The sequence below is a fragment of the Ptychodera flava genome, chromosome 8 (assembly GCF_041260155.1).
Source record: "Ptychodera flava strain L36383 chromosome 8, AS_Pfla_20210202, whole genome shotgun sequence".
Lineage (NCBI taxonomy): Eukaryota > Metazoa > Hemichordata > Enteropneusta > Ptychoderidae > Ptychodera > Ptychodera flava.
Genome location: NC_091935.1, coordinates 24,149,999 through 24,167,037, shown reverse-complemented (window position 1 = coordinate 24,167,037; position 17,039 = coordinate 24,149,999). Strand labels below are relative to the sequence as shown.

At 39.0% G+C, this 17,039-nt stretch overlaps 1 long non-coding RNA gene across 1 annotated transcript; it reads right to left on the bottom strand.

The window, feature by feature from the left end:
- Positions 1 to 3,135: 3,135 nt before the first annotated feature.
- LOC139137923 (uncharacterized) lies at positions 3,136 to 15,392 on the bottom strand. The gene is made up of 3 exons (XR_011553498.1): positions 15,233 to 15,392; positions 4,345 to 4,415; positions 3,136 to 3,305 (listed from the first exon to the last, which is right to left on the bottom strand). It is a non-coding gene; the product is annotated as an uncharacterized lncRNA (long non-coding RNA).
- Positions 15,393 to 17,039: the final 1,647 nt, after the last annotated feature.

The window sequence follows — 17,039 nt, the reverse complement described above, 5'->3', positions numbered from 1 at the left end:
GCGCAGACTCAAAGGTTATGCGTTCGGCCGCTATGAAAACCTGACCTGTGCAGCCGAATTTCAAATACGTTTGTATGTAGTGGCATCACCACCGTCCTCTCCCCTAAAACGCTCCATCTTCTGTCCAGTGCACGATTATTATACTATTCGTAGGCTCTTTCGATATTTGGACAGACGGAAATGTTCATGTTCTCAAGTTTGTGGCAATCAGGGAAGGCAAACATCATATTTTAAATCATGACTTTAAAGTCACATGGTAAAACCCATCGAATCGCCTGACGATTTGAAATTCTACAACTGGAAATAAGGGGAAACTTACTCCACACATCGTTCATATCTTAGTCGTTTGCGTTTGGTTAATGTGTATTTTGTGAGTGCATCATTATGATTCGCTGCTTTGTGTACTGAACTGATTAACCAATTATCTACCTCCATGCAGACAAAAATTTCGCGGCACTTCGTTCCCTCCCCAGGGTCCGGACCGTGGGTTAACTGTTTCTGTTCTCCTCTCGACTGTTCGCTTATTTCCTTCTTTTTCATATCAGTTTACATTTTTACTCATCTACAGCTCAAAATCAGGTTTGATTTTTATGCAAATGAGTTTTCGCGAAGCAACAGGTAACGGAAGCCTGGTAGCGAAAAATTTTGACTTCAGAATCATGGAGGTCGTTAATACTCAGTATACACAAAGCAGTAGCAATTAAACATACAAAAGAATGCCAATTAATTATAGACAGTGCAGTAACACTCACTGTTTTCTTTCGCTCGCTCAAAGACGACGCGTGAAGCCGACAGCGTCAATGTTGAATCTGAAGGCCGGAAGAAGTTCGATGGTCAACAGTGCTCGAGGTCGGCGTTGCTAGTGACAAAGTGTTGACCCGTACACATCAGTGGAGAGTCGCCACGGAGAAGATGGCATGAAATTAGCAGCTTCAAGCAACTGGTTCTAAAATTTCGGCAACATCGTTGCGTTTTCGCGCTGATTTGGTATTGTGCATCCACTGGCAGGTACCTCCAAAGCCTACAAAATTTACACCTGTCAGTTATTTCTGACCACTATCGAATCCCAATCCCCTGTACCCAAATGCCCACTGATCTCAATAAGGCTGCGTTCAAAAACAACCATGTTAAGTCAATAGTAATAATATATAATAACAATATAATAACAATAATAAATTGTCCATACAAGTACGGATAGAAAAAAGTTATCTTTCATATATGGCTCCCACTAAAAAGGACAGCATTAAAATGGGATAAGATTACAATAATGTACACAATACACAAAAAACACACACAATACACGAAACAGCGCATAGAGTACAAAGTTCACCGACAGGTGGCAGTCGTTATTTCCTAAAAACATTCTCTGCAATATATTCATAATTAGCTGTAGCTGATGGGATAAAATATATCTTTAAAACAAGTAAAAGACGGTCTGAAGGATAGCTAATACTGGAAAACAGCATTTAGTGGATGTGACGTGTCATCCTTAATCGATAAGCCTTTTCTGCGACTGGCCTGGTTACATAATCCCCTAAGATTTTTAAGATTAGTCCCTACAAGTTTACTCGCTGCAATTAGAATTTTCATCAATCTCATTTTATATCTGACAAAAAGATATCCGAACAAGGAAACAGTATCATATTGAAAAAGACCCTCAATGCAGTGTAGATGTATAGAACCACGAATGCATGCGTATACCGACATTTATGCTTTATTTGCTGAGTATAAAGAACCTTTAGATCATATTCTCCTTACAGTTATGTTTCTCATCGGTTTTAGAGACAAGATAGGTAAATAACGGAAGTTGTTCTACTTGTTGGTTGTCAATGATGAAATGTTGGATTTTTTCTTATGTTTCTAATTCTCTGCCATTGTAAAATACTATTGTTTTCAGTTTCGTTAACATTAAGATTAAGATTTCCGATGTTTGAAATTCAAAATGGCCGCCATCACTGTGTTAACTCTATGGAGAAAAGCAAATTTTCGATATTCAAAAATAACTAAGACGGTGAAAAGTTTTCTTACACCAAGAGCTTTAAAAACGATCCCCACAGGTGATATATCAGAAAAGAATTGGAAAAGTTTGAGATTCCGAATATCTGCCGAGGCGCATTCTACCTTAAACACAACACCAAGCTACACGCTGTGCCGGGTTGATCGCTCAGAAACTATCCGACCAAAGAACAAGAAAATGATTTAGGTGTAATTCTAGCAATCTTCTGGTAAGAATATGCAGTTGTATCAAGGGTATGATAGAAATAGGGGTGGTGAATGGAAACCATAGACTTGGTTCAAGTCGGTGAATGTTTAAAAAATGAAATTTGCTACAGTTTCTCTTGTGTCTCCTATTTCATACAAACCTATTTGAAATTTGGTCAGTAGCGACATAAGGTAGGATGCGCCTCTGGAACCCTTACTGATAATATATCCGATTATCCAATATTGTGGCCCCAGATGTTTTCTACATCTCTATTATTCCCTGGCATCGCTAAAACTATGAAATGGAAGCAATAATGTCCTCCCTCCTCGCCCATTATTGACTCAAACAATCTCTGCACTCAATAATGTACCTTTATACTAAAAGTTTTTTCCTGATAAACAAAAATATTACAACTCCTAAATACATTTGTGTGGCTGGCAAAATTATTCAATCATTGTCAGAAGTTTTGCGATTTTTTTTAAAGATATTGAATACACAATCATTCACACCAAGCTTACATAGGTAAGAGAACAATCAAGTGAATTGTAGTGCTCCACGAAAGGCTCCACAAAAACAAGAATAAGCAAGGATGTTCCATAAAATTCACCATACTGGCATGCTATAATGCCTCTATTCAGATTTTAAAGTTCTGAGGCCTGCTAAGATAACTTATCCAACTCAGCTTAAGATACGGAGAACAGATGTCGTAACAATACGACAGTATGCAAATTCTTTCAAGAGAGCACGATTTTCTGAGCCCTCATAAGCAATGTCCTATGTGCATAGATGTTTAAAATTCCAAGAGTTATGATGCAGTATTTTACTGGATATTAACGATGAAGAGATGAGATTAATGATCGATAGTATGATTTTATAAAACGTGGAGTCGCCTGTGATGTACTTAGCGCATTGTGCCAAATATCGTTTGAGCCCATCCGAGGCGAAATTATTGCTCGATTGTTCTACCTGGGAATATAATAGGTAGAATGTCAGCAAACCTTAACACCCTTTTTGTCTCTGTGTCACTTTTTATTAAATTGATCACAAGCTCTCACGATCAGCATCGATCTCATTGCAATCATCCCTGGACCTTTTTAGCAGTCTGTAAAAGAAACAAAACAGAAAATGCGAGTTGGCGGCGGCTGAATGGATCTTCGTTATTTTTCGATTCTCTTTACTTTTTTCACATATCAAAGGAATACGTTATATAGATGTCACTTACAAGCCAATATAATATCATGTCCTTCGCCAAATGAACAAATTAATCAGACATTTTCTTATGCTAATGATCTATTGTGAGTCCATACTATCCGAAGAGATGCTGAAATAAATTTATTGTTATTATCCTGTAAGTTCTTTATGACGTTATTTTTATATCACGTGACCTTAAGTCTGTTATATGATTTTTTCATCCAAATTGAATCAAGGGTTTTTGCCGATTTTTGAGTGCGACTATTTTTTTTATGCTAATTCTATGCGAAATGGTACCTTCAAGCACAATATAATGCTAATTAAATTCCACGATATTCGTTGGCGGTAATATCGGACCAGACCTCCGTCATGTAAACGTGGTTACCGATCTGCTCTTAAGATTCGAAATTAAATTGGTTATCTATAGGTAATGTGAAAAAATTCGGACTAGGAATATTGGAATTATCATACTCACTTTTGACCAAATTGTTCAAAGGATGTTAATTTTCTGGGAGCCAGACACCCGGAGGTTAATCATAGCAACATGAGTTTATAAGTATTCAATTTATAGGGACAAAGTCGCTCTTTTTTATCTTTTTTCATGAATTAATTTTGATATGATATGAAAAGTGAGTTGTGTTGTTTGACTTTTGGAGTACTAATCAACTATGCACAACCTCGACTCTTCTTGCAGATAGACAATATTAAACATTCAGTGAAACATTTTTGTCTGACGGTCAAGAACGAAATCATCTATTTGTATTCCGTAAAATTGTCACATTTGCAGATATGTACGGTCGTCATTCTGTACACCGATCAACTTCACAAATATTCAACATTTAGAAAATGGTATCGAGAACAATAGAGTAAGGTCAACAGTAAAGAACTTAACCGGGTCTTGATCGTTCAAGGTGTATTTGAAAAAATCCCTGAAAAGAAGCCAATCATACCTTGATATTCACACACATACTTTTGAGTCTTGTAACAATCATCATTGTCCCATTGATAACTCCTACTGGCCCTGCAAAATGTCATTTCAGTTCTTAAACAAATATAACAGAACCAATAGATGAAGCAAAGTAAATGCCCTCCAGGGTTTGTTAGACAAAGCATTCAATAAAGTTTGTTTTAAATTTCGTATAAAAAGATGACAAAAGGAAAAAACGCGTAGCCCTATCTATTTTGACTTGAAGTATTGTTCAGAGGAGGTCGAATAAATAGTTTAGTCACTGTTGACCGAATTACTTTCACGTGTGTAAGTGGAAAATGCAAGTAAGGACGGTTGAACTGAAGCCAATTATATAGAAGACAAATATGTAAACACACAGTACGTATTTCCGTTGCTGAAACGCCAGATATACTTGTACAGTGAACAATTGAAAAGCAACTTTTGCTCATAATATTGATTTCTTCGTAATTCACACATTATTAACAGGTGTTATGTCCGAAGCAACACTGTGAAAGAGTAAGCTATCTCCATGTAAGGTAAGGTGTTCTGTATATTTAGATGTCGCAACAAGTCTTATCCTTTGTACAAAATGGAATGCAGGACAGTAGTAGTTAATGAGACGGTATAGAACACTTGGGTAAGTTAGGGGGTCTTTTAGGGGGAAAATTTAGAACACTTGGGTAAGTTAGGGGGTCTTTTTATGAAAGATATAGACCACAGTCAACGATGCTGAAGTTATTTTCGTATTCGTTTCGTATTCGTTTTCGTATTCGTATTCGTATTCGTATTGGAGTCACTGACAAAATTTTTTATTTTAGTCAAAATTTCGTACGTATTATATAAAAGTTCTGTCTTTACAGAACTTAAAGTGCTTTTTATATGACAATATATCAATACTTCAATATTTGAGAATGTAAGTTGAAAAAGATCCTATCTTTTTAGGCCCTAGATTGAAAGATATCGTTGCTATAATTAGAGGAGAGATTTAAAAACAAACGGCCAGTACACAGGCACTCCTTAGCTGGGCAGTCTGTTGAATAGATCGATTTTCGGTTCGATCTATCGATCCCGTAGTCGATATGCGCGCCATTGTAACCAAAATACTCACTAGGTTACAGTGGCTGGCATACTGACCACGGGATCGATAGATCGAGCCGAAAATCGATCTATTTAGCAGACTACCAAGCTAATAGCGCCTGTGGGCCAGTAGTAGTCTTTGGAGGAAAGATTTTTTAAACAAACATCATTTTCGTATTCGTATTCGTATTCGTATTAACTTTATCACAACACCATGGAGGTAGTAGAGACTACTACCTCCATGCAACAACCAACTTAAACATTCTGTTGACATCATTAGTATCGATAATGGAAATTTAGCTGACCCGCCCAATTTGACGAGTTGTAAACTTAAAAGGTAATTTTCTTGTTTTAAACTGATATCTCTGAGAAAGTGATCGTCATAACGACAGTGAATGCAGGGCTCAACGTTATCGCATGCCCTAAGTCGATGACATGCTATATTTAGACTGCTGTCGCAAAGAAAATATCATCTCATATGATGTGGGAAAGCGTCATAAAAGAAAACGAGATGAATAAAATGGTATCATAGGCCTATGTCCCGATCGGTACATTTGTTTCCCTAATAAAGATTAAATTAATGTGTGAGCTGTTGTCAGAGTCTTTATTTCAGTACGGCCCATCTCTTTTCTTTCCTTGCGTTTGCGTCAACTGTCATTGCCAGAAAATGTTGATCAACTTGCGTTATGATAAGATACACCAGAATGCATGGAAATTAATTTGTATCGCGAAATATCGAGAAATACCTGTATTCTATGATAAATAGACTTCAGCTAGTCTAGTAGCTGTCGCAACTGGCTCGATCGGTTTCCGTCATTTGTTACTGTGCGATCCAGTTTTAGTGTTACGCAGTTTGCCCCGCTCTACAACTCCGTTCTGCAGGTCACTCCGAAAACTTTCAGCAGTACTATTTGGGGGACCAATTAAGCCGCTAGCCGTAGATAGCTCCTTTTTTCAACAAAAACTCTGAATAGAAATGCAGCAACTATCAACTTTCGATAGATATTTTGTAGGCAAGAGAACAAAACTCAAACGTATATGCGCATTTAATCCTAGCTGTGATATCGCAGCGGTACTTGTGGCGTGTATCGAACTCGCTCGGGTCATTGAGGTCATCGCCACAGTCCCATCCATGGTCTGTTCTCTACTACCTTCATGGTTCTACATAATTGCAGTCGCTACCCGGCAGATTTGCCATGATATTTCAATAAAGTTGCTTGCTATTTAGATCTAGCTGAAAACAAAACCTTTATGAAACAGGATAATCCAGTCCAAGCTTGATGAAATCGATGCTTTGATCTGCTTTCCAAAGGACGATTTCCGGAAATGGTCTAGCCGGTCACATGCCACTAACGCAAATATTCATTACGCACGTGAACGCATGAAACATGTTGCAGTTACTGGTTGCTTGTTTTCCTTGTCAGCTATATTTTGATGACATTTTATGCTGGGATTATGATTGGTTCATTTGAAATGATGTGACAGCACTAAAACTGCTTCTGATACTTGATTGGATTGTAGTAAAATTTATCATTAAATTCATGGGATATTTTGACAGATCATTCAAGATAACATCAGCAGACACATTGGCAGCGCTGTGCAGAGGAGAGAACGCGCTCAAACCTTTGAGTAACTCCGCTCAACGGCTATGCTTATTCAATGCGTATTTTGGGGTCGTGGCCTTTCAGGACAATTGTGTGTATTTGATCACGTATACGGTATGGAGAAATGTCTTGAAAAAAATTCAGTTGCAATCTCATAAAATTTGGTCGCCTATGCGACTGAAAATGGTCGCTACTTTGAGCCCTGATTGAATGTAATACATGAATTATCGGTCGGTCCGGTTTTATGTATAAATTGCTCACATCTTTACTCTGAAAGATAAACTACCTATTGTCATTGATTTATGTTACTTTCTCCCCTGTAGCAGCACGTACAACTTAGTCGTAACTTGCAATTTTGTAATTTTTGCCTTACCGCACTCCCTGAGTTTTGTAAAGTATTGTATTGTATTGTTATTATAATTTATTTCAGGTCTACGTAGAGCCATATCAAAATCAAGTAAAATACTTGAAATACAAATTGTAAATGGATATGTCATTCTAAAGTGAGTCCAAAAGGATGACCGGATATAACAATTTTCACATTTTTTTATTCAGATGGTTGTCCCAGACAAGTCCCCCGTTCATCATAGCTTTCAACAGTCACCCGTTTTGCAGCGCCTCACAAAAGTCTGCCCTCCCCGCAAAACAATGGTACAGTCCAGGCAGCTCCTTTGCATCCGCTCTCACGAGTCCCATTACTTGGCACTGACCACCTGATTTCGGGGTGCATCCAGCTGCCCGGTCAAGAGACATTGGCAAGCGAAGATGCTACCTTACCAGATCCCAACCGATTTTAAGTATTTTTTTTTTAAATAAAATGAAGTGAACAAAATTCTATAATATCTACAAATGCAAATTTATGTAAATTTAACCAAATTTGGCAGATGAAATTACGAATCAAATTATCACAATATTTAAACCTCAGTAAATATCGTATATTGCACGTTTCATACCTGAAACCTGGACTAAAAATAACAATTTCTGTCAGTGACTCCCATACGAATACGAATACGAAAACGAATACGAAAACGAATACGAAAATAACTTCAGCATCGTCCACAGTCATGCATGATCGACTGGTACAAACGTAGGTCTCCTTGGTGATGGAAACACCCCCTAGCCTAGTGAAAATAGATATAGACCCCTTTGGAAAGATATAGACCACTTTGGAAAGATATGGATCACTTTTTGCCTGGGCTTATAGATCACTTTTAAAAAGATATAGATCACTTTTAAAAAGATATAGACCACTTTTAAAAAGATATAGATCACTTTTTATCTGGGCTTGAATATCACTTTTAAAAAGATAAAGATCACTTTTAAAAAAGATATAGATCACTATCATGGCCGCCTGGTAGAAAAGTACGTCTCCTAGGTGATGAAAAGACCCCCTAACCTAGTGAAAATAGATGGACTCGATCACTCTGTGCAGGAGCTAGCTCAATCTCCTCACAGAGATTGAAGCGCAGTGGGGCAGCAGCGCGGCGTGGATCATTCGAACCAAACTAGAGGGTCTCCGAGCCGTTGACCGCGCGCCCCCACCAATCTCTGCTGCAGGCAAATTTAAGTATTCCAAACTCGGACTTCTTTCAGTTCTGCGCGCGCTTAACTGGCTAAACAAACGTGGCGCAAATATTAAACGGATTGGAGCAATCCAGCCAGAGATCGCACTTTCCGCACACTGGCAAAAATAATACATTATACACTAATAAAAATAATAAATAATTTGCTAAAACTTTGGCAATCGCGTCTTCAAAATTGACAGCCGTTGGAGCATACATTTTGAATCATCAATTTACATCCCTGTAACCTAGAGCAAGGTCTATGATTTTGCAAGTGTTCACGGAATCGAGGATCGATTTTGAAACTAGTGTATTATTCTTTTATCTAATTTTTTTTGGTTCGAAGTATTATATATAAAAAAGACAGAAAATGTATATCATGGAAAACGCGCTATACCCAAAAAGTTGGTGAAAACCGTCGCCTGTGGCAGAGATTAGTGTGGCTACTGCTGAGACTCCCTAGCTAGGTTATAATTTTCCACGCCGCTACAATCTCTGTCCGGAGATTGGAGCTAGCTGTGATATCGCAGCGGTACTTGTGGCATGTATCGAACGCGCTCGGGTCATTGGGGTCATCGCCACAGTCCCGCTGCGAGCCAACGCATGGGCTTTTTTGGCAATTTACTACAACACCGACCGGTGTCCTAGATTTAGCTCGCAAAATAATAAAATAGATAAAGCTTGGAATAAATCAAATTATACCTACTGTATCACTGACTATCTACGACTCATCTTCTACTCCTGCTAATGAACCTGACTGTGACAACATGTATTTTCGACGGTTTTTCGGTGAGCCGTCGATAGTTCCTGCTCGAATTTGAACTTTTGACCTCCAACGTATTCAGTGCGTTGTACGCGCGATCGGGCCAACATCGCAGAAACCGTCGACGGCTCACGGGAAATGGTCGAAATTACGTGTTCTTATCGTCAAGGTAGTTAGCAGGCGTACAGAATGAGTCTCAGATAGTCAATGATAAAGATGATACAAGTTTATTTATTCAAAAGCTAATATAGTTCATTATTTTGCGAGCTAAATCTACGACACCTGTCGGTGTCATAGTAAACTTCCAACGAAGCCCATGCGTTGGCTCGTAGCGGGACTGTGGCGATGACCCCAATGACCCGATCGCGTTCGATATACACCACAAATGCTGCGATATCACAGCTATGCAGGAGCCTGCTGTATATACGAGTGTTTTTCGCGGAGCAGTACAACTTCGAGCCGAACAAGAAATGTAGCAATGTGGCACATAGGTTATTTGCTTCAGAAGTTGAAAAACTTGGGAAAGTAGCGCACTACCTGGCTGGTCCTCATTTGATGAAGATAAATCCTATGGCTGCTTTTACAGCAGGGTAGTGATGTACACCGTACGTACGGCAGTCACATTGGATACGAGCGAGTCTTCCCGACTTTGCTGCAAATAACAGGGAACAATTGACATTCTTTGCAGTCTGACAGCATGGACGATAAGATGTCAAGAGATATGTGGTAAGTTCATTTGCTATATATTTAATTAATTTCCATTTTCTTCGATCTAATACATGTATTTTTTTGTTCTATGTTGCAGTATCGACCCGACCTGGCTTCGTCTATCAAACAAGCGGGGAGGGGTGCTGAGGCATATACATTCACGATTTCAACAGTTGTATTGATATATTATCATTGTGTAACATTCGATATAGGAGTAGGTAGTATGAGAAATGTGAAATTTTGCCTTTTAAAATGTAAACTAAAGGAGCGATGCCGTACTGTACTGCACCGTCCAGTATATGCGGCGCTAGCGCAGGCCACTGGAGGCAGTATCTGCTAAAGTGCGGGCTGCGGGTTGCGGGTTGCGGGCTGCTGGTTGCGGGTTGCGGGCTGCGGGCTGCGGGTTTTTAGAATTATGGCTAGATTTCTAATATATGTAATATGGCATTTAGTATATAAGAAATAAAACCTTTAGAAGGTGTCTATTATCAATAATCATGATCAGGTCTATCGTACAGTATCCCTTTTCCTGCCAAGTCCATATTTCAACATCAGGTCAAGATGGTTAAAATTAATGAAACACAACATATTCCATATTGTGTATTTTAACATAATACTGTACATTTGAAGGCTGTTGAAAACAATATGCTGTAAAATTGATTTTTTGGACTAAAGATGCTATAACAGACCATACCAAGTGGGTGAAAATACGTCATGTTCTGAAAAAAATCAAAATCTGCTAAACTAAAAGCGGCGATTCCGAGGACCAATTTATTTGTTCCGAGCTGCCTGGCCATCACAAATAATTTGGGATCTGAAATCACTTTTCTTTCTTGCCATGGATGTGAGTGAGAAAATAATACCAGACTGACAAAAAAAATTCGCGCCTCGGAAATGTCGCCACTTATCGCGGAATGAAAATTGTTACATTTCTAGTATCAGGCCATAGGAAGTAAATTCTTTGTAATGCATCTATTCACAATTCGGTTCTAGGGCAACACATACAGAAAATTAAACAATGCCTACTTAAATGCAATGTGTAAGGAAAGATTTGACTTCAAAAAGCGTAGAAGTGTTGTGTATTTAAATGCCGTGTATTTTCATGAAATCTTTAAAAAGAAAAAGACGTACGACAATGGACTTAGCTTACTTTGCCGTTTCGGTTCAACCGAGGTCACGACCACAGAGAACGACATTCCGCTAACATTTTACGCGAGAATTTCAGCGGGAAAAACACGTCGGTGCGTGACTTATTTTCAGCAATCGATCTAATAGGAATATTTTGGATGAGTTTGTGTTCTGCAGCTCTCAATAATTGTGTATCTCCTAATATCATGAACATATTCTATGACTTGCACCTGCAGCATGATAGTCGCTCCATGCATTTGATCCAGCGTGACTATGAAAAGTTTCCTAGGACTATAATCGTGTTCACCACAATAAAATAATTTTAAACTGCATTGATAACGATTTTGAAAATTGTGCTTTTATCGGCGGTCGAACTAATCTGAAGTGTGAGAAGGGCATGTCATTCTATGAAAAAGTAACAAATTATTAGGCGTGTCAAGTTTCAAGGAACTGAAGTTCATCTCCCAGTTCATCTGTGCTGTCAACGATCCGAAACTTACTTTTAAACTATCCGTCCTAATCATTACATAAAAAGTTAATATAGCGAGTTGTTGTGAAATCTGTCTTGTGTTCATATTATAATATTACTCATCCGTGTTCAGTCATATAATTTCGAAAGCTTCGATCGGCAGTGCGCTCGCAACGGCGAATGTTGGATGGGAAATGGACTATTCTGACGTTGGTGGTGCTTTACCAGATGTAAGCTAAAATAACGGCATTATTCAAGAAGTTCACGGCTTTTATTCCATAAACAAATACATCTAGATACTATTTTAGCATTTATTCTATCTACTAGCGAAAATGATACCAAAAATCACACATTTTTTCATGCCCGCAACCCGCAGCCCGCAGCCCGCAACCCGCAGCCCGCAACCCGCAAAATAGCGCATCCGACTGGAGGCATGATACAGTGCATGTTGTCCGTGAACACATTACACTTAGCGACGAATACGAGTTGAAGGAAGGGGTTGAAAACAGTGTTTAATTTTGTAATTTCTCAAGTTCAATGGATCAAATCTATCAATTTTAAAGAGAACTGACATATCCATAACGTTAGTCGATAGAATAACATCATTTTGCAAGCAGCACTAGAAGTAACCCAAGTGATACCGTTCATGTGTTTTGACCCGCGAGATAATAGTTGTAAACAAACTCGGCATAAGCCCCATTGCAGAACGATCGCGATGTCAGCTGGGTCGATTCGAATGGAACGATTGAAACATTGTAACAATTTCGCAGAGACCTCTGGATGATTGACAGGTTACCTTTTCTTCTATGCTGGATTATTTAATATTTCGGAAGCGCGGCGGTCGACTGCATTGCATGCACTGCAGATCGACAAATTTCACCATTTTATTTCCATGAAAATCGGCGGTTAAAACACTATTCCATACAACAATTTTCACTCTAAATCATCGCCGATGAAAGGGATTCACTACTAGTTTTTTGAGAAGGCAAGGAGAGGATAAAAATTAGTACCATACTTGTGAAATCATTAAATTTTTTCACTCAATGATTTACGCGAGTACCCGGACGATCGAACGCAAACAGTGTCATTATCTCTCCCAAGTTTTTCAACTTCTGAAGCAAATAACCTATGTGCCACATTGCTACATTTCTTGTTCGGCTCGAAGTTGTGCTGCTCCGCGAAAAACACTCGTATATACACAGCAGGCTCCTGCACAGAGTGATCGAGTCCATCTATTTTCACTAGGTTAGGGGGTCTTTTCATCACCTAGGAGACGTACGTTTCTACCAGGCGGCCATGACAGTAATCTATATCTTTTTTAAAAGTGGTCTTTATCTTTTTTAAAGTGATATTTAAGCCAAGATAAAAAGTGATCTATATCTTTTTAAAAGTGGTCTATACTCTTTAAAAGTGATCTATATCTTTTCAAAAGTGATCTATAAGCCCATGCAAAAAGTGGTCCACATCTTTCCAAAGTGGTCTATTCTTTCCAAAGGGGTCTATATCTATTTTCACTAGGCTAGGGGGTCTTTCCATCACCAAGGAGACGTACGTTTGTACCAGTCGATCATGCATGACAGTGGTCTATATCTTAATAAAAAGACCCCCTAACTTACCCAAGTGTTCTCTATCTTTCCCCCTAAAAAGACCCCCTAACTTACCCAAGTATTCTATACCGTCCCATTAACTACTCAGGACTAAGAGAGACCGACGAGTAAATATACCTTTACAAAGTTATTAACAGGTGTTACGCCTGAAACAACTTTGAAACATTTGCATTATACTTTAGCCTATACCTTTGTGTCGTAGGCCTATATGCAGCAGGCATAGGCTATTTACAAAGGACCCGAACAATACCACATCACTTAGACAGAAAAAATCAATCGATTTATACGATATAAGATGTCGATGAAGTATTATGACAGAAATCCATGACCTTGCCTTGACGTTTGTGTGGTACGAAAGTTATTTTCACGAGTGATGCGGTGTATCCTTGCTGTATTTTCACTCGCTTCGCTCGTGAAAATACGGCCGCAGGATACACCGCATCACTCGTGAAAATAACTTTCGTAACACACAAACGTCAAGGCAAGGTCATGGAGTTCTGTTATTATTACATATGTTCCCAAATTACACACGTTGGTAACTTCGTCGAACAAGTAAATTCTTGGGTCGGCGGATGGATATTACTTAACCTATAGAGTTATTCGCCTTTCAGCTGGTACACCAAACAACGTCACTCACACCTCCATGCTCACACACACACGACACTGCAAAATGTTTTCAAGTATATATCTTTCAAGTATATATCATTATAATCGGAATTCATATACACTGGAACAAGAACAATGAGTAAAACTTCAAAACGAGAAGTCTAATTATGTTATCGGTTGAATCATTCAATCTGAGTCGGAATCGGAGTAGATCACTGAAGGTCGGCGACGTTTGGAGGCGATGCAACGACGCGTGATATACAGGCGAAGACTGTTGAGATAGGGAATTATTTCCGGTGATGTTGAAGGTAAAGTTGAACGATCCACCACTGATTTGTGCATTTGAGAACATCCCCGGTAGTTGCGGAAACTGATGGAGGGCATTTTGATGCATTGACGACAAGGGACCTCGAATAGCATACCAAGGACCGGCCACCGGTCGCGGTGTATGTTCGGCCGGCATCAGGCTGGACCGTGGTTGTACGCAGGCTTTACCGTACGAGCGCTGTCAGTGAGTCCGGTCGCTCAGAAAAAAACGGGCTAGCAATTGATCTAACTCAGGTGGTGGAATGTTCAGAACTTCGCAAGTTTCTTCTGTCATGGTGTGAAGCCATTCCTTGAAAAGTGCCACTTCGCGTCTTGTTTTCATTTCCGTGTTTTGGTTTTTCTGCGGTGCAACTTTCGACATGTCAGCTGTGTTGACACGGGCACATCTCCCTGTGCAGTCCCAGACGGCACTGTCAACGACGCTACCGTCGCGTTATCCTTGGAAAATACTTGTTTCTCAAGTGTCACAAGGTGTTTCCATTGTGTCTCCGTAATAAAATTCACTTTCGAAATGATCAACATATTCGCAATTTTGCCAGTCGTAATGCCGGTCCTCCATCGAGCGGGTTTCAATATACAGTAGACGACAATTTTTACCAAAGTATAAAGTAGTCCGCCAAATTTGATACTCATTTGCATAATTTAGCGTGAAAATACCGAAAAATTATTGAATGGGCATGTGACTAATTTGCATAGTTATTTGATGGCTTGTGACATTCTCCTTCAATCTGTAAGTACGTTTTTAGCTGTTTGACAAGGAGTTTATTGTTAACATTTTGTATTGTTATGATAAAATTAATAAAGTGTAGGAAGCAACTGTGTGGTCAATATGATATGCAATTTATCCTGCCAAAAACCGAATTTTGAATAGGAACTATTTTTCTCATATGCATTTTACTGAGATTCAATACCAACTTTATGTGGTGGGGCACAACAGAATAATCTGCAGTACATATGTAATACTTATATTAATCAAGATGCATTTTCGAATTCATTTCTTAAAACATTAGATTTGTTCGTGATGTATGAAATACTTACCATAGTTGCAAACATTGTAGCCCACCACCAGACGGTTGATTTGGTGCCCAGTTCTGATAGCTGTCAGGCTGTAGATTTTGCCCGTTTGCGACCCATACATAACTTGCGGGGATGCGTACGGTGCCATTCGACTTTAATCCAACCCAGACATCACTTGTTCCTGCACGGTCGATCAAGGCAGTGACGCATTGAGCGGTTACCTCGTCCATAATGCTCCAGAGAACGCCACCTGAACCTTGGCAATTCGATACTGCCATTGACCAGGATGCAAAGTGCTCGAAGAACACATACCGTCTACAGTTTACAACGGCAGCCGGCGGCTGACCTGTAAACATACAAGTGGGACGAGGTAGTGGGAGTAACTTTTAGGTAAACTCAGGTAAACTTGTGCCATCTATATCCCGGGTATGCAGCACACGCTCTAAGCTAATTTGTTTATGTTTTCCTTTATTCAAGGTAATTATCTATTCAGCTACGTTACATATATGTCATACAAATTAGCCAATGAAATTGCGAGAGGCGATTTAGACCAACTATATGCTTGTGGTGAACACAAAAGCGTGTTTGTCAAGTTATTGTTTTTTGATAAATGTGTGCAGTGAAGTCAAGTTGCAAGATGGAATTCCATGCAGATTTACGAGTATTCAACGAAATTCTGACACTGGGCAATTACATGTAAATTGCTAAACATTTTGAACTATGATTGACATTAGGCAAATTACTGTTTACTGTGCTGAACACCATACACACTGCGTCAGGATACCATTTTATATGAATTTGTGGAAATTTACGACTGACAAGAAATATTCATGGGCGCTATAACCAATTTAAACAAGTTGGAGTGACATATCCATGAGCAATGCTTCTAATTGTACATAGGAACAAAAGCTAAAATCAGCTCAGTACAAAGTTATATCAGCCCGTTTGTCAACAAATTAGTATTCCATTTACTTTGACCCCACCTCATATGAACCGCACATTGACTATTATATACTTCAACGAAAAATTGTGTCAGTAGAACGCGATGATGTATGTGGAACCTTGGCAGAATTCAAAATGCTGAGCGTCCAACATGAAAAACAATTACGTCTTCATTTAAACTCCATCTCGTGCGCAAACTCTGTTCGGTTCGATCATGCATGATTACAATTAATCTATGTGTACGCCCGACCGCAAGAAACTACAATTGACTAACACTTCTGATGCACACTTTCAAACCTGCCTGCTCAGAAGAAAAAAAAACATTTAATTCTGAATCAGTTTGTAACTGAAAAGTGACTAACAAGAGGTCAAGTGTTCTTATTGAGAATGTGCGTAAATGCTTGGAGGTTGAAACAGTCACACAATATGATACATTGTTATTTAAGAAATGATAAAACGTCAATCAAAGTCATTCTTTCAAATCATTATTGGCCCCACCTTCCAATATTTGGCAAATAAGCCTGCAAGTCCTACCGTCTTCGTTCAATTCATAATCTTCGTGACAAGAACAAGTGTTTTCATGATGACTCTCTTGGACACAAATCTGTTCACATCCTCCATTGTCAACATTACAGGAATACGGAGCTTCAGCAGAACAAAAAAACATGCATCATATGAGATATATCGCCAAGTCTTTAAATGTGTCGTATTTGAAGCAATTAAGCAGGCCTGATCGAGGAAAAAACCGAACACTAAATATTCTTGGTAGGTAGATCCGCGAGAAATTCGCCATAAATTTTGATATGGACTTTGATGTAAACAGAGAAGTCACCATCACATCCGTCTTGTTTTCTTGAGGAAGACATAATTTTCTGGCGATTCTGTT